Source organism: Coregonus clupeaformis, chromosome 15, assembly GCF_020615455.1.
Source record: "Coregonus clupeaformis isolate EN_2021a chromosome 15, ASM2061545v1, whole genome shotgun sequence".
NCBI lineage: Eukaryota > Metazoa > Chordata > Actinopteri > Salmoniformes > Salmonidae > Coregonus > Coregonus clupeaformis.
The window spans coordinates 26,252,179-26,272,119 of NC_059206.1; positions in this window are offsets into that span (position 1 = coordinate 26,252,179).

Genomic DNA, 19,941 nt, shown 5'->3' on the forward strand with positions numbered 1-19,941 from the left:
ATCTGTCCCGTATTCAAGCCTTGTTCGAACGTCTGGCTGCGGGTCGTCTCAAGATAAATTTGGCTAAATGTGAGTTTGCTCAGGCGACTGTTACATACCTTGGAAAGGTGGTTGGGCAGGGTGAAGTGCGTCCTGTTCGGGCTAAAGTGGTAGCTATTGATGCTTTTCCACTACCAACTACTAAAAAGGAACTGATGCGTTTCTTGGGAATGATTGGGTATTATCGTGGTTTTTGTAGGAACTTCTCTACTGTGGTCGCTCCCTTGACAGATTTGCTGAAAGCTAAGGCTGTGTACGTATGGTCTTCTCATTGTCAACAGGCTTTCGAAGATGCAAAGAGGTTGCTTACTTCAACTCCGGTACTGGCTGCTCCTCGTGTGGATTTGTCATTTACCTTGCAGGTGGATGCTAGTCATGTGGGGGCGGGTGCAGTGTTGCTGCAAGCAGATGTGGCTGGGGTTGAGAGGCCTGTTAGTTTCTTTTCCAAAAAGTTTAACCATTATCAGTTGAACTATTCGGTCATTGAAAAAGAAGCATTAGCACTTATATGGGCGCTACAACACTTTGAAGTGTATGTTGGGTCGGGTGTAGTACCTATTGTGGTCTACACCGACCATAACCCTCTCACATTTTTGAGGTCCATGAGGTGTCCTAATCAGAGGATAATGAGATGGTGTTTATTTTTACAATCCTTCCATCTAGATGTGCGGCACATCCGGGGGACTGATAACGTGATTGCTGATGCGCTCTCTCGTGCGTCATGTTCATGAATATTGATGTGACCGACCAGTGTTTGATTTTGTCATGTTCTATCTTTCCTGTTTGTCCCCTCCTAGTCTTGTGTTTTTCTTTCCTCTTAAAGGTTGCTTCCTGTGTAAAGGTTGCTGAGGTCTGGAGAGGAGGATGATGGGTGGGGCAAGTGGAGGGGTGAACATGTACAAATTGTCGGTTTGGGACGCAGGGGCTGGTACGTTGGTCCGGGGTCCTTGTTGGTCCCCGGTCTTATGGGGGGGTGACGACCCTCCCACTCTGTCTGCCGTATTCTCTCTTTGCTCTTGTTTCCTTATTAGGATGCCGGTGGGCGGAGTTGGGAGGGTCGTCAGCTACATGGGAAACACCTGGGCCGGGTGTGTCCCAGCATAAATGGACCTCTTCCACATTCATTGAGGAGACTCTCTCCAGGCAGATACTTTGACTTTGGTTGTGATATTTTTGTGGCCTTTTTGGGTTGTTTGCTTTGGCACTTCTCAACACTTTTCCATATTACATTTATGCAAGCAAACACTCACTTACACTACTGATTACTGATTACACACCCCATTGTTATTTCAGTTAGTTTACTTTAGTTAATAAATATATACTTTAAGTATTCCTTGTCTCCACGTGTCTCCCTTTTGTTACGAACTTGAGCCGGTTCGTGACACTGCTCAACCCTTATGCTGGGTCACGAAGGTAAATGTTGTTAAATGTGACTGGGGAGATTCTAAAAAGGCAGCTGTAAACAGAGGAAGAGAGCAGACAGTAAGAGAGGGATGGATGGAAGGATGGATGGAGGGGAAAAGAGAGGGGAAGAATGCTCATCTGGAAATCAAGCCAATTATTTTTCAGCCCAAGGGCCTCCAATAGGCTCAGGGTCCAGAGGGCTCAGCAGGCCACAACATCACTCAATATTTCAGAAGTGGCTCTAGGGGAACAGTGGGGGTGTGGACCCTAGGGTTCATATAGGCCATATGACCTACTCTCCCTACACAATGTATGTCAGAATGGTAACACTGAACCTCACTCTTTTCTCTCTCCTCATTATATCTCCATCACACTCCCACCCCCTAGCTCTCCAGCCTCCAGCCCAAGGCCTAGGCTCCTCCACACTGTGTCCACTTTCCTCTCTCTCTCTCGCTCTCGCTCTCTCTTGCTCTCTCTCTTGCTCTCTCTCTTGCTTAGGAAGAATAGTATGCAGATTTAGCCCACTCACACTATAGGCTGGGGGAAAATGGGTTAGGCTGTTTCATTTGCCCATGCCAGTGCCCTTCATGCATATACATACATGCATAAATATATAAGAGATCTCAGCGCTCATCCATGGAGGAATTTAACTCTTAGCCTTGATGTCATGTTCCAAGGACAGGGAGGCAGGAGACTCAAGGTCCTGTTGGGACCTACTGTACAAGCAGGCTTTACTGTATACTTCAAGGCCTCTCTGGCTTAAGGCAAATTGGTTCTGGTTCATATACATGGCTCTTGATCATAAGGCTAAGGTCATGTCCATTTATAATTGTGATTTAACAGGAAACTCTGAAATGACAGATGGAGTGACTGAACTCCCCTTTCTGTGTAAACGTTAAAATACACTGATTGTACAAAACATTGGGAACACCTGCTCTTTCCATGACAGACTGTCAAGTGAATCAAGGTGAAAGCTATGATCCCTTATTGATGTCACCTGTTAAATCCACTTCAATCAGTGTAGATGAAGGAGTAGACAGGTTAAATAAGGATTTTTAAGCCTTGAGTCAATTGAGACACGGATTGTGTATGTGTGCCATTCAGAGGGTGAATGGGCAAGACAAAAGATGTAAGTGCCTTTGAACAGGTTTTGGTAGTATGTGTCAGGCGCATCGGGTTGAGTGTGTCAAGAACTGCAACGCTGCTGGGGTTTTCACGCTTAACAGTTTCCCATGTGTATCAATAATAGTCCACCACCCAAAGGACATCCAGCCAACTTGACACAACTGTGGGAAACATTGGAGTCAACATGGGCCAGCATCTCTGTGGAACGCTTTCGACACCTTGTAGTCCATGCCCCAACGAATTGAGGCTGTTCTGAGGGCAAAAGGGGGTGCAACTCAATATTAGCCCATACGGACAGATCACTAATGGCAGGTCAAATGGTGCTGGGTGTCTACTTCCCTAGCTCCTGTCCCCTTCCACAGTGTGGTTGTGTGCTGGTAGCCTCGTCAAGAACCAGGCTACCCTAAAAGGGAAGATCATGGAAAAATACTAAATAGGGGTGGGAACCCGGTGTAAATCAGCGACGCCTCGCAACACGTCAAACCAATCAAATGCCCTGCTTGGGCAGAGCTCCAATAGTGCTCACTAGATTAGTGTCGTAGGTGCAACAGTTGGTGAGGATGGCCGGGAAATCGTCGATTAAAACTCCATCAAAATATCTTGATGTACATTATATCGATTTTATGTATAGAGCATACTTCTGGCAAAACATAATTCTGTTTTTCCTCCAGGTTTTCTTACATTTTCTGCAATGTTGCAAAATAGTATACGGAACAACTCTCTGCAAAATGTGTCCATCCCGGTCTGAAAACAGTGATGAACATAACACGTAGCACCAACAGGCATGTGGCGGGAGGGTTCTTGAAATGTAACATCCAATCAAAATCTTGCTGCTGGGAGACAGTGCACCATTCAAAACGTTTTTGCAATACAACATTCTCCAGACCTTCAAGGGTGGCGTGACAGCGACATGATTTTGGAGGTATGGTAATGTGAGACTAGTGTTCTAGTAAATGTCCCCCTAATCTCTGCAGTCTCCAGGGGTCTCTTTATTCTGGTACTGAAATAGAGGGATGTTCCAAATGGTCCCTGTGCACATAACCATTGAGTTGCCCATTATTGACCTCAGAACATATTAGATGAGGGCCCTACACCATTTCTAGATACTGAGTACCACGCCATGCCATCTAGTGTTGATTCAAGGACTCAAGGAGTGGGCTATGTAGTGTGTTAATGGTGTGCATGCTGGTGCAGATTGTACATGCATGGAGGATCCAACAGCACAGTAGCATTGACACACAGGAACAGTTCAGTACCAAGCCACATGAGTCACATCTAACATCCGTCTGACAATATCTCCCACTCTCATCACCTCTTTATCTTAGAGTCCAGCCCAAACACAGCCGGGCTGAAGATGGTGCTAGGAGTAGGATGAGATGTTTGGCCGGCCAGATCAGTGTTTCAGGGGAGGTTCTCAGGTCATGAATCAAGGCTGTAAGCGTTCTCACGGCCCCTCAAAACCGCTCTCTGAAAAAATCAATGAGTGATTAAATATATGTCTTCTGAAAGGCCAAAAGGTTTACAGGCGAGGAGATTTCTCCAAAATACAAATCCCTTTAAAAAAAGTATTGGACTGAGAGTAGAGAATCACAAAACAAAAAAAACAAAAGAAAGAAAGAAAGAAAGAAAGAAAGAAAGAAAGAAAGGAGACAGGCAGACAGACAGAGACAGACAGAAACAGAGACAGAGACAGGCAGACAGAGACAGACAGGCAGACAGACAGACAGACAGACAGACAGACAGACAGAAACTGGGACAGACAGAGACAGACAGAGACAAACAGAGACAGACAGACAGACAGACAGACAGGCAGACAGACAGACAGACAGACAGACAGACAGACTGGTTCAAATACATGGCTCTTGATCATAAAAGTATTGGACTGAGAGTAGAGAATCACAAAACAAAAAAGAAAGAAAGAAAGAAAGAAAGAAAGAAAGAAAGAAAGAAAGAAAGGAGACAGGCAGACAGACAGAGACAGAGACAGACAGAAACAGAGACAGAGACAGAAAGAGACAGAGACAGACAGACAGACAGAGACAGAGACAGAGACAGAGACAGACAGACAGACAGACAGACAGACAGACAGGCAGAAACTGAGACAGACAGAGACAGATACAGACAGGCAGGCAGACAGAGACAGACAGAAAGACAGAAACGGAGACAGACAGACAGACAGAAACTGAGACAGACAGAGACAAACAGAGACAGAGACAGACAGGCAGGCAGGCAGGCAGGCAGGCAGGCAGGCAGACAGAGACAGACAGACAGACAGAAACTGAGACAGACAGACAGACAGAAACTGAGACAGACAGGCAGGCAGACAGAGACAGACAGACAGAAACTGAGACAGACAGACAGACAGACAGACAGAAACTGAGACAGACAGAGACAGACAGAGACAGACAGAGACAAAAAGAGACAGAGACAGACGGGGTATAAAGTATAAGTGGGTACCTCCAGCCTGTAGTGTTGGCTGTACTGCTGTTGGTGGAGTGGACAGAGCAAAGCATTCCAGATCCCCAGCTAGTCCATTAGCCCTGGCTGCTATCGGGCTGCCAAGCGGTACGTCAAACGCACCGTTTTTTACGGAAATAAAAACATTACCACGGCACCCCGTCAGATAAAAATGCATTTTTAGTGCGCTTTGAGGCCGCTTACTCCCTGGCACTGTGCTGACAGGCTGGAGGAGGCGAGTGGACGGAGAGTGAAAGCCTCAAAGCAGTTATACACTGGGAAAGTCAAGACAATATAGACTTGCAGGAAAGGGAAATATAGCAGGAACGAAATGGAGAATGTAATATTAAAGATTGAATTGATGTTGTTGACAGTAGAACAGGTATCACTGTTTCCTCTGTTCTCTATGAACACCTCTGTCTACCGATGGACGGCACTTTCATGTCTCTGAAGACTTCCTGTGTGAAATGCTTACATATTTGCGGTCAGAAAGGTTGGGGAGTTTATTGATATTCGTTCCATGTTGCGGCGGAGCAGTGAGGCGTGTGCCACTTCCATTTAAGCCTGTGCCTATGTCACCCGGGCCCTCACTCACCCGCACACACTGCCAGGCTGTACTCTTTCCATTTAGCCAAGGAAACTTCCTCCAGCGGATTATGGAAGGGAAGACTGTGGTCACAAACGTGCTGATGAGCTAAAAAAAATCTCCTGCACACAGAAAAAGGCAAACTTTTCTATTTTGTCAGTTTAAACTGACTCTTAGGTTAATACCACTGCAGCGTCCCACTTCTCTCCTTTTTCTTCCTCTCTCTTTCTCTCTCCCACACACAGCCGTTGTCCATTAGTCCATAACTTTGTTAGCGTAGGTAATCATTCTTCCTTAATTCTGATGCCAACCCCCACTTCCATACATGCACTAGGAGATTGAGACAGAGATAGAGGTAGTGGGTCCAGTGAATTTCTTTTTGGATTTCATATGGCTGCTGCTGCTTGGATGGTTTACCTTTTCTCCCTGTCAGTCAGTGTGTAGCAGTAGTACACACACACACACACACACAATGTTTGTGGGAGATTGCCTTGTCTTCGGTGGCGAAGCCTGCAGGCTGTGGCAGGTTCCTGTGTATTCTACGATAGCGTTCACCCCTGATCATCCTCAAACCCCCTCTCTCTTTCTCTCCCTCCCTATTTCACTTCCCTTGTCTGTTTTCTTTTCCTCTCTCTGCCTGTCCTTCCTCTCCCTCCTGTCATCCTCTGTAATTTTTCTGTGGTGTCAGGCTCTCCAGCCATGGTCCTCCCCTGCCCCAGAGCCTGGACATTTGTGATCCCGCAGTCTGGTCTGTCATTTATCTGTTGTTTCTCTGAGTCATCTTCTCAAAGCACAACAACAACCACTGCCAGACCTCCACTGTAGCATGAATTCGGTGTGCCTCTGAGCAGTGCACTGAAATGGCAATTATTACACACTTTTGTGTCTCTCCTAATCTCTTTTCGCTTCCTTCTTTTTCTCTCCCTCTGAAAACAGAACGCTTCTGCCATATGAAATGTGATGTATCGATCAAGGTGTTTGTTCCAGCGTTGGGAGAGGATTTGACGTTTTTCCTGGTTAAAGACTCAAACACACACTCCGGTACTATAGCATCTCGAAGGAGGAACAACTTGTTCTGTCACTGATAATGTGAAGTTTGTGGTCCTGTGTACTTTTCAGTTGGTAGAGATTGGCACTTGCAATGTCAAGTAACGTGGGTTTGATTCCCGCTGGGGCCACTCATACGAAAAATGAATGCAGACATGTCTGTAAGTTGCTTTGGATAAAAGTGTCTGCTAAATGGCATATATTACTAATATATCTTTCTTAACACCTCTCTTCACTCTCATTCCACCAATCACTAATCAAACACCTGTCCTTTCTTCCTGTGACTATAATAAGAACAGACAATATATGTCAAAGAAAAGGTCTGTACCATCTTGCCTTCAACAAGTGCTGGAGTTAACTCACGCAATATGTCACTCTTTCTCTCTCACACCAGTATTCTCTCTCTTATTCTCCCTCCTCCTCTCCTCTCCCTCCCTGCCGTGTCCTTCCCCCCAGCCAGCCCAGCTCAGAGTGATCATTAACAGTGAGAAGAGAATAGTATGACCGCTGCAGAGTTGAGCCCATGAAATATTCAATGCCTCCTTCATGCTAAAACTCCCTCTAATCGAAAACTAGGAAACCAATCCCACCTCAGACCATTTCTGGGGCACAGAGATGAAGCACACTACTTTATTCAATTTTTATTCTATGGTTGAGGAGGAAAGGAGGGATAGTTGATATCTCATGTCTTGCAGCATTTGAATGTTTACCAGCAGTGGCTGGTGAATATGCAGGCAGTGGCCAGTTGAGTCATTTAGTAGAATGGCATGTGACAGGGAGTTAAAAAATTGCAATGCACCACTTGCCAAAAATATATGGGATTTCATGGTCCCCCTTCCTTCCTATAAATCTCCATGTCAACCAAGAGGATTTCAGAGAGTAATCTGCTTACATACTGTACACCCAAACCAGCCTGAGGTAAGCTGAACATCACAGAGAACATTAAACCATATCGTTTTCAACCTCTGTGGCCTCTGTGTTTCTGAGCTTGGTGTCTGTTTTAATTTTGCTTTGTTGTGAGAAGGTCCATTCACACACTGCTGTGTGTACAGTATGTGTCAATGCAGTTCTTTGTGTGTGTGTATGTGTGTGTGTGTGTGTGTGTGTGCGTGCGTGCGTGTGTGTGTGTGCATAGTGTGTTATGTTATTCATCATGCTTCGTAAACAACAGGTGTGGACGAACAGTGAAATGCTTACATACGGGCCCTTCCCAACAATGCAGAGAGAAAGAAAATAGAGAAATAACAGGAAAGTAAAACACGTAATAATAAAAGTACTAATAGATACAGCGACATCAGTACAAGCTGTAATGGTGTCGCTGTCAGTCTGCGGTTGCCCCTGATGACTGTTTCCGTGGCCTCGGCGCTGGGTTTGTGTTTCGGTGTTTTGGGCCCTGTGGGACCTGTTAGCCAGCCCAAATAGCAGACTGATGTTTGGGAAGGGCAAAAAAGCTACTCCTGATTCAGATGAATCACTTCCCCTGTGCCTGGGGCACTGCCATTTGACACACACACACACACACACACACACACACACACACACACACACACACACACACGCTCTTGCTGCCGACGACCAGACTTCCATATGTCACTGACTCTGCTTGTTAATCAGAACATCACTTCTCACCCCACATAAGAGATGAGAGAGAAGGGGGGAGAGAGAGGAGAAATGGAGGATGAACTATTGCACTCCCTGACTCCCACTCCTGACTAACAGGAGAAAGGGTTGGCCTGAATGATAGTAAGAAATAATGAATAACTGTCATATATCCTAGCACAGTAGTGAAGGTCAGAAGACGGGCAGTGGAACAGACCAGTGAAGATGTGAATGGTATCACAAAGTTATCCTTTCTCTGCTGAAAAGAGTAGGGAGGCAACACAGAACATCAAGATGGGTAGTAGTCAGTGATGCTGTTTTCAGAGAGGAAAAGAAGGGCGCAGAGCTAGATGAGGCTTTAGGAGTGTCAAACAGGGACACAGCGGGGGTAAGAGGAGCAGAGAGGAGAGGAGGAGATATGCTTGGAGCAGGCTGTCATCTCAGGTAGAGAGGGTGACAAAGTGGAGCAGCTCTGTTTGGCTGTGGGGACGTCCAGCTGGGATAAAAAGTCCCTATCTTCTGCTCTTTCTTTAGCTATTTTGTTCTCTCTCTCTGTTTCTCCCCCCTCTCTCTCTCTCCCCCCTCTCTCTCTCTTTTTTTTGGGTGTGTATTGACCCCTCTCCATGTGTGTTGTTTCGGGGCGTAAGCTGATTTCTCAGATGTTTATCTGCTGTGTTGTGGTCACGGCCCTGATCTCAGATCAGACTGGGTCACTGACCCTCTTACTGTTATCACAGCTAATGATTGCTGGGACGCCTGCTGTGCTGTTGGCATGGCCTTTCTTCTTCTCATAGAATCTATATAATAACACAAACATGATTGTTTTAGTCGGTTAGATTATGTTACCCGACCTGCTATAGCTTTTAGCATACCATATGATCACTTGTACACTTGACTGTTGTGCCCTTTTCATTTCAAAACTATGGATTAAACACTTTGCTGCAGGTTTAAACATGAAGATTGAACACACACTCCTCAGTTAGCCTCAGGGCAGCCTGGGATTAAAGGCGCCAGTGTGAGAATAGTTGTTGATAATTAAAATGACAATTACCCACAACCTGTTTTAGTGACAGGGGTATTATTCACAGCGTTATTGCTATCAACCAACCAGTTACCATTATTATAACGACATCTGCATGCACGGACTACACACACTGCTCAAAGCCAAAAACTATTAGGATGTGTGAATGTATCTCTGCATGATCATTTTTCTAACTGTGCAGAATAGCAGTTTGCTTTTCAGAGAGGTGAAGGGGGAGAGAGAGAGCGAGAGAAAGAGCGAGAGAGAGTCAGTGCCAGAAAGTTAATCTTGCTCTGCAGCCAAAAGCCCTTTAATTCATAATGCTGCAGGAGTTGCTTTCCTCCTCTCTGACATCCATCATGCCACACAGATAATAGATGTGGTTATTATAACAAAACAAGACTCTCATTGCTGATACAAGTTTACCAAAAAAGATAACGGCATTAAACAAAGGTAAGAAAAATACCTAATACTTTTTGGCGAGCAGGCTTCCATTTTGATCGTTTATGAAGTGACCTGACAAGTGCAATGGCAGCATTTACCGTCTGGCCAAGAGGAGGAACCAGACCATAAAGAAAACACGGCAGCGAGGCGAGCGAGATCAATTTTCTCACTATTGATCAGATCCCTACATTTGCAGCGATGCAGCTTCAGTGAGTGGATGATTTTGGGAAACTCCCTCTCCGCCACTCTCACAGAATTGTACACACCTTTTGCATAAATGCTAAGTTTACTCTACCTAGACAGGAAACTAAATGGTAATATCAAGTCCAGTTAGTGTTTGTGAACCTAAAGCATGTTGCACAGTCCTTCACTAAACCGTGTACGTATTGTAGACTGATCATGACTGGCAATCACATTATGTGTTTTACAGTTAAGTAGTAAATGTCTTCATATAGTTAAGTTAATGGAGGATTGTGGAACTACTGATTTCACCTAGCCAGGATAGCGACAGGAGAATAATACATTTATTACAGAGCCGTGCCATAGGAATGCTTTCTTTATAGATTTTTATGGACGCGTCTACATCACTTATGCAACTATCTGTGTAGAGGAAAGAATTGTCATTTTTACCTCTTCCTCAGTAAATAAACTGTGTTTTATACTGCACACTGTCCGCAGTCACTGTTGTTAGGCACTAAAACACAGACATGAACATACCAGTATGTCCTGTTGTATATTTGAATCACACACATGTACATGCACACAGACACATGTCACTCTAAACACATGGAAACATGATCTAGCGCCCTCATTTCCTATGCTGAGAGTAGTCTGTGAAGATGAGGACTGTTGATAATGAAAGATGAGAGGAGCGAAAAGAAACGAGACGATGAGGGTAGTGAATCACGGATACCTCACATCGCACTTTGTTCTGTGTGTGTGTGTGTATGTGTGGGCATACATGCGTGCAGGCTGTCTACTGCTTTTCTGGATGAGTGACTGTGGGGTCTGTTGATTTGTTTATCTATATCTATTTGCAATTCATTCACACCACTCTCACGGTCCACTGCACCTCCTGTCTGGCATTCTACAACATCTCTCTAACACGCAAGCTTACATACAACTGTCAACGATGTAGTGATGGTGTGGTGGGGAATCAGGCGCAGAAGCAGAGGTACAGTCCAACAAGACTTTACTATGCAAAATAATCCACAAACGGCAGGAGGCCAAACAGACGCGCACAGGCGTCAACACACGATCGCACGAAAACACAGTGCGCAAAACTCTCCTAAACAGAGGAGGACACTACTAATACTGGCGTACTGGAAAATTAACACAGCTACGCAACCATCTGACAAGCGACAATTACACACAACCACACACAAACAGGGAACTAAATAGGGTGCATAATGAGACCTAACACAAAACAGGTGTGGCTAACAGACAAAACTAATCAAACAGGAAACACAGAACATAGAACGGTGGCAGCTAGAATTCCGGAGACGACGAACGCCGAAGCCTGCCCGAACAAGGGAGAGAGGCAGCCTCGGCCGAAACCGTGACAACAACACGTACTGTACTACAAACTCTTCCAGGCTATTCATAGGACATATTGCCAATTTCATAGTCCTTCAACCCAGAAATGGGGACTTGCATCAGCAACTTGGACATGGACTCTACTGGATTGGTGCATGATGACATCAAATGTTCTGAAAGAAGTCATTGCCGAAACGATAATGTTCCCGTTATGAATGATTAATTTTTTGAATCTGCCATTCCGGGGTAGTTTAGTTCTTTCACATCAAGCTGCATTGGCATGGCAACATGATATGCAGCTCTGTCTCTGCACCAGAATGAGCTAAGGGAGGAGAGAGAGACCTGACAAGTCACTGATGACTTAACTGAAACTCACTTGATACTCATCCTATTGAGACTTGATTTGGACTTTGTTAAATGTGACTTATTGACAAGTCTCTCTCACCCAGACACCCACTCTTACAACATAGATCCAAAACCAACCACTTCTCCAATTCCGCATACCATCAACCACTTAAAACCCATGATTCAGTCTTCTACTCTGCCTACTTAGCAAGCCATCACCATGTTACTGGTGGCTCTGAAAACACAAATTACCAATGCAAGGCTGGCTTTAAACACTTGGTTGATGTTCTCTCTTGCTTCACTGCAGGTTGTTAATCAGTATTTCAAAAGGGGAGGAGGAGGAGGAGGAGAGATGGAGGAGGAGGGATGGCTTAAGGAATAACTGGGAGGAGTGGTGGTAAAGTAAAGACTTCTGGAGCATTGTCTCTCGTGGGAATGTTCTTCTCCAGAGGTAATTAACTGCTGTTGGTCTAAGGAGCCCAGGAGAGATACACACACAGCCAGATAGATGGAGAGGGCGAGAGGGAGGGATGGGAAGAGGGACAGTTAAAGGAGGAGGAGGATGCAATGGTTGGTTGAGGGTGTGGGAGTAGGAATTGATCATGTGAACAAATATCAGATATACAATAGATACAGTGGGGAAAAAAAGTATTTAGTCAGCCACTATTTGTGCAAGTTCTCCCACTTAAAAAGATGAGAGAGGCCTGTAATTTTCATCATAGGTACACGTCAACTATGAAAGACAAATTGAGAAAAAAAAATCCATAAAATCACATTGTAGGATTTTTTATGAATTTATTTGCAAATTATGGTGGAAAATAAGTATTTGGTCACCTACAAACAAGCAAGATTTCTGGCTCTCACAGACCTGTAACTTCTTCTTTAAGAGGCTCCTCTGTCCTCCACTCGTTACCTGTATTAATGGCATCTGTTTGAACTTGTTATCAGTATAAAAGACACCTGTCCACAACCTCACACAGTCACACTCCAAACTCCACTATGGCCAAGACCAAAGAGCTGACAAAGGACACCAGAAACAAAATTGTAGACCTGCACCAGGCTGGGAAGACTGAATATGCAATAGGTAAGCAGCTTGGTTTGAAGAAATCAACTGTGGGAGCAATTATTAGGAAATGGAAGACATACAAGACCACTGATAATCTCCCTCGATCTGGGGCTCCACGCAAGATCTCACCCCGTAGGGTCAAAATGATCACAAGAACGGTGAGCAAAAATCCCAGAACCACACGGGGGGGACCTAGTGAATGACCTGCAGAGAGCTGGGACCAAAGTAACAAAGCCTACCATCAGTAACACACTACGCCGCCAGGGACTCAAATCCTGCAGTGCGAAGACGTGTCCGCCTGCTTAAGCCAGTACATGTCCAGGCCCATCTGAAGTTTGCTAGAGTGCATTTGGATGATCCAGAAGAGGATTGGGAGAATGTCATATGGTCAGATGAAACCAAAATATAACTTTTTGGTAAAAACTCAACTCGTCGTGTTTGGAGGACAAAGAATGCTGAGTTGCATCCAAAGAACACCATACCTACTGTGAAGTATGGGGGTGGAAACATCATGCTTTGGGGCTGTTTTTCTGCAAAGGTACCAGGACGACTGATCCGTGTAAAGGAAAGAATGAATGGGGCCATGTATCGTGAGATTTTGAGTGAAAACCTCCTTCCATCAGCAAGGGCATTGAAGATGAAACGTGGCTGGGTCTTTCAGCATGACAATGATCCCAAACACACCGCCCGGGCAACGAAGGAGTGGCTTCGTAAGAAGCATTTCAAGGTCCTGGAGTGGCCTAGCCAGTCTCCTGATCTCAACCCCATAGAAAATCTTTGGAGGGAGTTGAAAGTCTGTGTTGCCCAGCGACAGCCCCAAAACATCACTGCTCTAGAGGAGATCTGCATGGAGGAATGGGCCAAAATACCAGCAACAGTGTGTGAAAACCTTGTGAAGACTTACAGAAAACGTTTGACCTGTGTCATTGCCAACAAAGGGTATATAACAAAGTATTGAGAAACTTTTGTTATTGACCAAATACTTATTTTCCACCATAATTTGCAAATAAATTCATAAAAAATCCTACAATGTGATTTTCTGGAATTTTTTTTCTCATTTTGTCTGTCATAGTTGACGTGTACCTATGATGAAAATTACAGGCCTCTCTCATCTTTTTAAGTGGGAGAACTTGCACAATTGGTGGCTGACTAAATACTTTTTTTCCCCACTGTATCTTTTTAGACTAAATGAGTGCTGCACTGTTGGAGTACACAGCATTAATATCCGACAGTGAGTCTGGAATCTATACTTTTCTCCATTACACTTACAAAACGTTATTCTATAGCCTACTGAAAAATGAAGGCAGGCCCTTTATGTAAACTGTAGCATTTAATATGACAATATGGAGGGCAAGGGACTGTTTGATTTATAGTTTCAAGGAGAGCCCACCTCCCAATCCTCCCCAATTCATGCTGGAATACTCCTGGACATAAAACATGTAGTAGGGGCATGAAACCGTCTCCGATTCATTGATCACAATAGAATAGAATACAATAGAGAATAATAAAGCTTTTGGATTATTTAAGTGTAATACAGTGTATTTGATCTGCACTGAAATCCAATATGTATTTTGGAGCATAGAGGTATAAAAGAGCAGATCTTGAACACCCACTCCAGACCCTGGCCCCCTCTGATCCTTTGCAGGAGTGGTGTGATTCTGAGAGAGAAATGAGAGGAAAGTTCCAGTGTTACACTCAGATGACATGACATTACCCTGCTGCTGTTGTAGGGCCTCGTGCTGAATGGGTGCTTTTGTTCACAACAGGAGATTAAATAAATAATTATTATGTGAAAATAGCCTTCCTAATGAGATAGCGGATTTTAATGAGGTCACAAATTGTCTGCCATTTTGGTTTATGGTCGTTATTATTGTAATTTTGTGTGTGCTTTCAAATTGCTTTTATTTTCCCCTTGGTAGAGTTGGACGTCGGAGGAAGAACACAGTGAATGACTACACACACACACACACACACACACGCACGCACGCACGCACGCACGCACACACACACACACACACACACACACACACACAGGGACATTGCAATATTAGCCGTGTGGTCTGTGGAGAGGGCACTGGGTGGGGTATTCTTTGATAGTGTAACAGACAGAAGGATTTGTACAATATATCTGGGGATGTGTTTATGTATTATTTTATACTCTACTCTGTCAAATAATCCAGACATTTGCCCCCGCACACCATACTGCCTGATCAAGGAGCAGCCTTCTCATATTCCATAACAAACGCATGCATGCAATAACCCTTCCCAAGCTGATAAGGTTCCCAGACACAGTGGAGAAAAAAATTAATGACATTATGAGAAAAAATGAGATTTGCAGCCATGGTGTGCTTCTCTATAAAATCAGAACTATGTCTTCCTCTCTTTCTCTCCCTCCCCCCTCTCTCTCTCCCTCTGTGTGAAATAAACTGTTGTGTGTTTCACTGCCTGGCTGTAGCTTGGATGTTTAAATTAACATAAACATCACGCACAACCTCTATCGGGAAAATAGGGTCTTTAACCCCGTAGGGGATGGAGTTGGTGAAGGGGTTGGGGGGGGGGGCGTGTGAATTGTGGAGCAGCGTGTCATATTTCTCCCAGACACTCAGCACTAGCTCTCAAATGCTGCCATATGGCCCCGATTAAACTCATTTATGAAAGTCCCCCCCACACTGGATGCTTAGTCTGCTGCTGTGTCTCCAAAGTGTTTGTCCTCTGCACTCAATTAGGAGAGCGTATGTGTGTATGCGTGCAAGTTGTCCTCTTTAAAGGTTACAAAGGGATACACATGTACTATTACCCTGAGGTTGTCTATGAGGTTGCTGTTGCTAATATAGATGAAAGGATGGGCCGTCCCACTCACTCTCTTCAAACAGAGCCTGAGCTGTCCTCTCTAGACCACTAGAAGGAGAATGCAGAACCGGCTGTGGTTCTGTCAGTATCAGACATAGCTGAAGGCTTCCTACAACAGACTGAGATGAAGAATAATGAACACAAACAGAAACTAAATAATGCTTCACATGAGGTACACATCAAGGCCCATTTTCAAGGCTGGGATAAAAAAGCTTTTTTGTCTGCATGTGCAAGTGTTTACATGTCCACATACAATATGATGGTGTAGGTCTGCATTCCATGAGTATGTGTACAACACTGCAGAAAACTGTGTGAGTATGTGTATAGCTTAACTATCTGTGGTTATGTGTACTATCGGCACTGTCTGTGTGCTGAATGTGTGTGTGTGTGTGTGTGTGTGTGTGTGCCTGTGAGCTGTATGTGTGTGTGTGTGTGTGTGTGTGTGTACGTTCCTGCCTGCCTGCATGCATGCTTGTGTGTGTGAGCAGACAGAGGCCTGTCAGTACATGCCCTGGTGTCTGTCTCCTGTCCCCAGTCAGCATTATCACAGACGCTTATCAACTCAGCGGCACCAGTCTCTCTCTGGACAGATTCCTCTCTGAACACCCCCTCATCCTCCATCCAACCCCTCCCCTCCCCTGCCACCGCCACCGCCACCATGCGATAGCACTCAAGGGGATCTTTAAAAGAATGTAAGCAGATACAGTGCCTTGCAAAAGCATTCATTTCCCTTGGCGCTTTTCCTATTTTGTTGCATTACAACCTGTAAATAACAGAAAAGTGGTGCATGCATATGTATTCACCCCCTTTGCTATGAAGCCCCTAAATAAGATCTGGTGCAACCAATTACCTTCAGAAGTCACATAATTTGTTAAATAAAGTCCACCTGTGTGCAATCTAAGTGTCACATGATCTGTCACATGATCTCAGTATATATTCACCTGTTCTGAAAGGCCCCAGAGACTGCAACACCATTAAGCAAGGGGCACCACCAAGCAAGCCACACCATGAAGACCAAGGAGCTCTCCAAACAGGTCAGGGACAAAGTTGTGGAGAAGTACAGATCAGGGTTGGGTTATAAAAAAATATCTGAAACTTTTAACATCCCACGGAGCACCATTAAATCCATTATTAAAAAATGGAATGAATATGGCACCACAACAAACCTGCCAAGAGAGGGCTGCCCACCAAAACTCACGGACCAGGCAAGGAGGGCATTAATCAGAGAGGCAACAAAGAGACCAAAGATAACCCTGAAGGAGCTGCAAAGCTCCACAGTGGAGATTGGAGTATCTGTCCATAGGACCTCTTTAAGCCATACACTCCACAGAGCTGGGCTTTACCGAAGAGTGGCCAGAAAAAAGCCATTGCTTAAAGAAAAAAATAAGCAAACACGTTGGGTGTTCGCCAAAAGGCATGTGGGAGACTCCCCAAACATATGGAAGAAGGTACTCTGGTCAGATGACAAAAATTGAGCTTTTTGGAAAATGTCTGGCGCAAACCCAACACCTCTCATCACCCCGAGAACACCATCCCCACAGTGAAGCATGGTGGTGGCAGCATCATGCTGTGGAGATGTTTTTCATCGGCAGTGACTGGGAAACTGGTCAGAATTGAAGGAATGATGGATGGCACTAAATACAGGGAAATTGTTGAGGGAAACCTGTTTCAGTCTTCCAGAGATTTGAGACTGGGACGGAGGTTCACCTTCCAGCAGGACAATGACCCTAAGCATACTGCTAAAGCAACACTCAAGTGGTTTAAAGGGAAACATTTAAATGTCTTCGAGTGGTTTAAGGGGAAACATTTAAATGTCTTGGAATGGCTTAGTCAAAGCCCAGACCTCAATCCAATTGAGTATCTGTGGTATGACTTAAAGATTGCTGTACACCAGTGGAACCCATCCTACTTGAAGGAACTGGAGTAGTTTTGTCTTGAAGAATGGGCAAAAATCCCAGTGTATTAAAGTATTAACACAGATCACAAAAAAAAAGATTTTTCATCTTCAAAGTGGTAAATCAAATGATACAAACCCCCAAAAAATCTATTTTAATTCCAGGTTGTAAGGCAACAAAATAGGAAAAATGCCAAGGGGGGTGAATACTTTCGCAAGCCACTGTATGTGTTGTGGGAGAACAGATATGTTATAGTACACTGCATTTATGCTGCATGATGTCAACGTGTGTACTTTTTGGTATGACTAATGACTACATGTCTTTGTAATCTATCTGCTTCTGACTGAGAGGGGTGTGCCCTCTAATTATAATAGGGATGTTGAAATTCTCCATTGTCAATCTCAATGCAAAGTATGTCAGGCTGAAAACAACAGACTTGGACTGTTTGACCAAGTAATGTTTCATGCATCTGTTTTTTTGTTGTTCTGGATGAACGAGCCCTGAGCTCTAATAGGCACAGTCTTGGCAGTTTGGCACAGACATATGCACATATACAGTACCAGTCAAAAGTTTGGACACACCAACTCGTTTAAGGGTTTTTCTTTATTTTTGTTATTTTCTACATTGTAGAATAATAGTGAAGACATAACCAAAAAAGTGTTAAACAAATCAAAATATACAGCCACCCTTTGCCTTGATGATAGCTTTGCACACTCTTAGCATTCTCTCAACCAGATTCATGAGGTAGTTACCTGGAATGCATTTCAATTAACAGGTGTGCCCGTTAAAAGTTAATTTGTGGAATTTCTTTCCTTCTTAATGCGTTTGAGCCAATCAGTTGTGTTGTTATACAGAAGATAGCCCTATTTGGTAAAAGACCAAGTCCATATTATGGCAAGAACAGCTCAAATTAGCATGTACTTTAAGACATCAAGGTCAGTCAATCCGGAAAATGTCAGTGCAGTCGCAAAAACCATCAAGCGCTATGATGAAACTGGCTCTCATGAGGACCGGCACAGGAAAGTAAGACCCAGAGTTACCTCTGCTGCAGAGGATAAGTTCAATAGAGTTAACTGCACCTCAGATTTCAGCCCAAATAAATGCTTCACAGAGTTCAAGTAACAGACACATCTCAACATCAACTGTTCAGAGGACACTGTGTGAATCAGGCCTTCATGGTCGAATTGCTGCAAAGAAACCACTACTAAAGGACACCAATAAGAAGAAGAGACTTGCTTGGGCCAGGAAACACAAGCAATGGACATTAGACCGGTGGAAATCTGTCGTTTGGTCTGATGAGTCCAAATTTGAGATTTTTGGTTCCAACCGCCGTGTCTTTGTGAGACGCAGAGTAGCTGAATGGATGATCTCCGCATATGTGGTTCCCACCGTGAAGCATGGAGGAGGAGGCGTGATGGTGTGGGGGTGCTTTGCTGGTGACACTGTCAGTGATTTAGCACATACACGTGTTTAGCAGATGTTATTGCGGGTGTAGCGAAATGCTTGTGCTTCTAGCTCCGACAGTGCAGTAATATCTATCAAGTAATATCTAACAATTTCACAACATATACCCAATACAGACAAATCTAGTAAGGAATGGAATTTAAGAATATATACATATATGGACAAGCAATGACAGAGCGGCATGGACTAAGATACAGTAGAATATTATAGAATAGAATACAGTATATACATATGAGATGAGTAGTGCAAGATATGTAAACATTATTAAAGTGACTAGTGTTCCATTTCTTAAAGTAGCCAGTGATTTCAATAGGCAGCAGCAGCCTCTAATATGCTAGTGATGGCTATTTAACAGTCTGATGGCCTTGAGATAGAAGCTGTTTTTCATTCTCAGTCCCAGCTTTGATGCACCTGTACTGACCTCGCATTCTGGATGATAACGGGGTGAACAGGCAGTGGCTCGGGTATTTGATGTCCTTCCTGTGACATCGGGTGCTGTAGGTGTCTTGGAGGGCAAGTAGTTCGCCCCCGGTAATGCGTTTGGCAGACCGCACCACCCTCTGGAGAGCCCTGCGGTTGCGGGCGGTGTAGTTGCCATACCAGGCGGTGATACAGCCCGACAGGATGCTCTCAATTGTGCATCTGTAAAAGTTTGTGAGGGTTTTACGTGCCAAGCCAAATTTCTTCAGCCTCCTGAGGTTGAAGAGGCTCTGTTGCGCCTTCTTCACCACACTGTCTGTGTGGGTGGACCATTTCAATTTGTCAGTGATGTGTACGCCAAGGAACTTGAAGCTTTCCACCTTCTCCACTGCGGTCCCGTCGATGTGGATAGGGGGATGCACCCTCTGCTGTTTCCTGAAGTCCAAGATCATCTCTTTTGTTTTGTTGACGTTGAGTGAGAGGTTATTTTCCTGGCACCACACTCCCAGAGCCCTCACCTCCTCCCTGTAGGTGGTCTCGTCATTGTTGGTAATCAAGCCTACTACTGTCGTCTGCAAACTTGATGATTGAGTTGGAGGCGTACTTGGCCACGCAGTCATGGGTGAACAGGGAGTACAGGAGG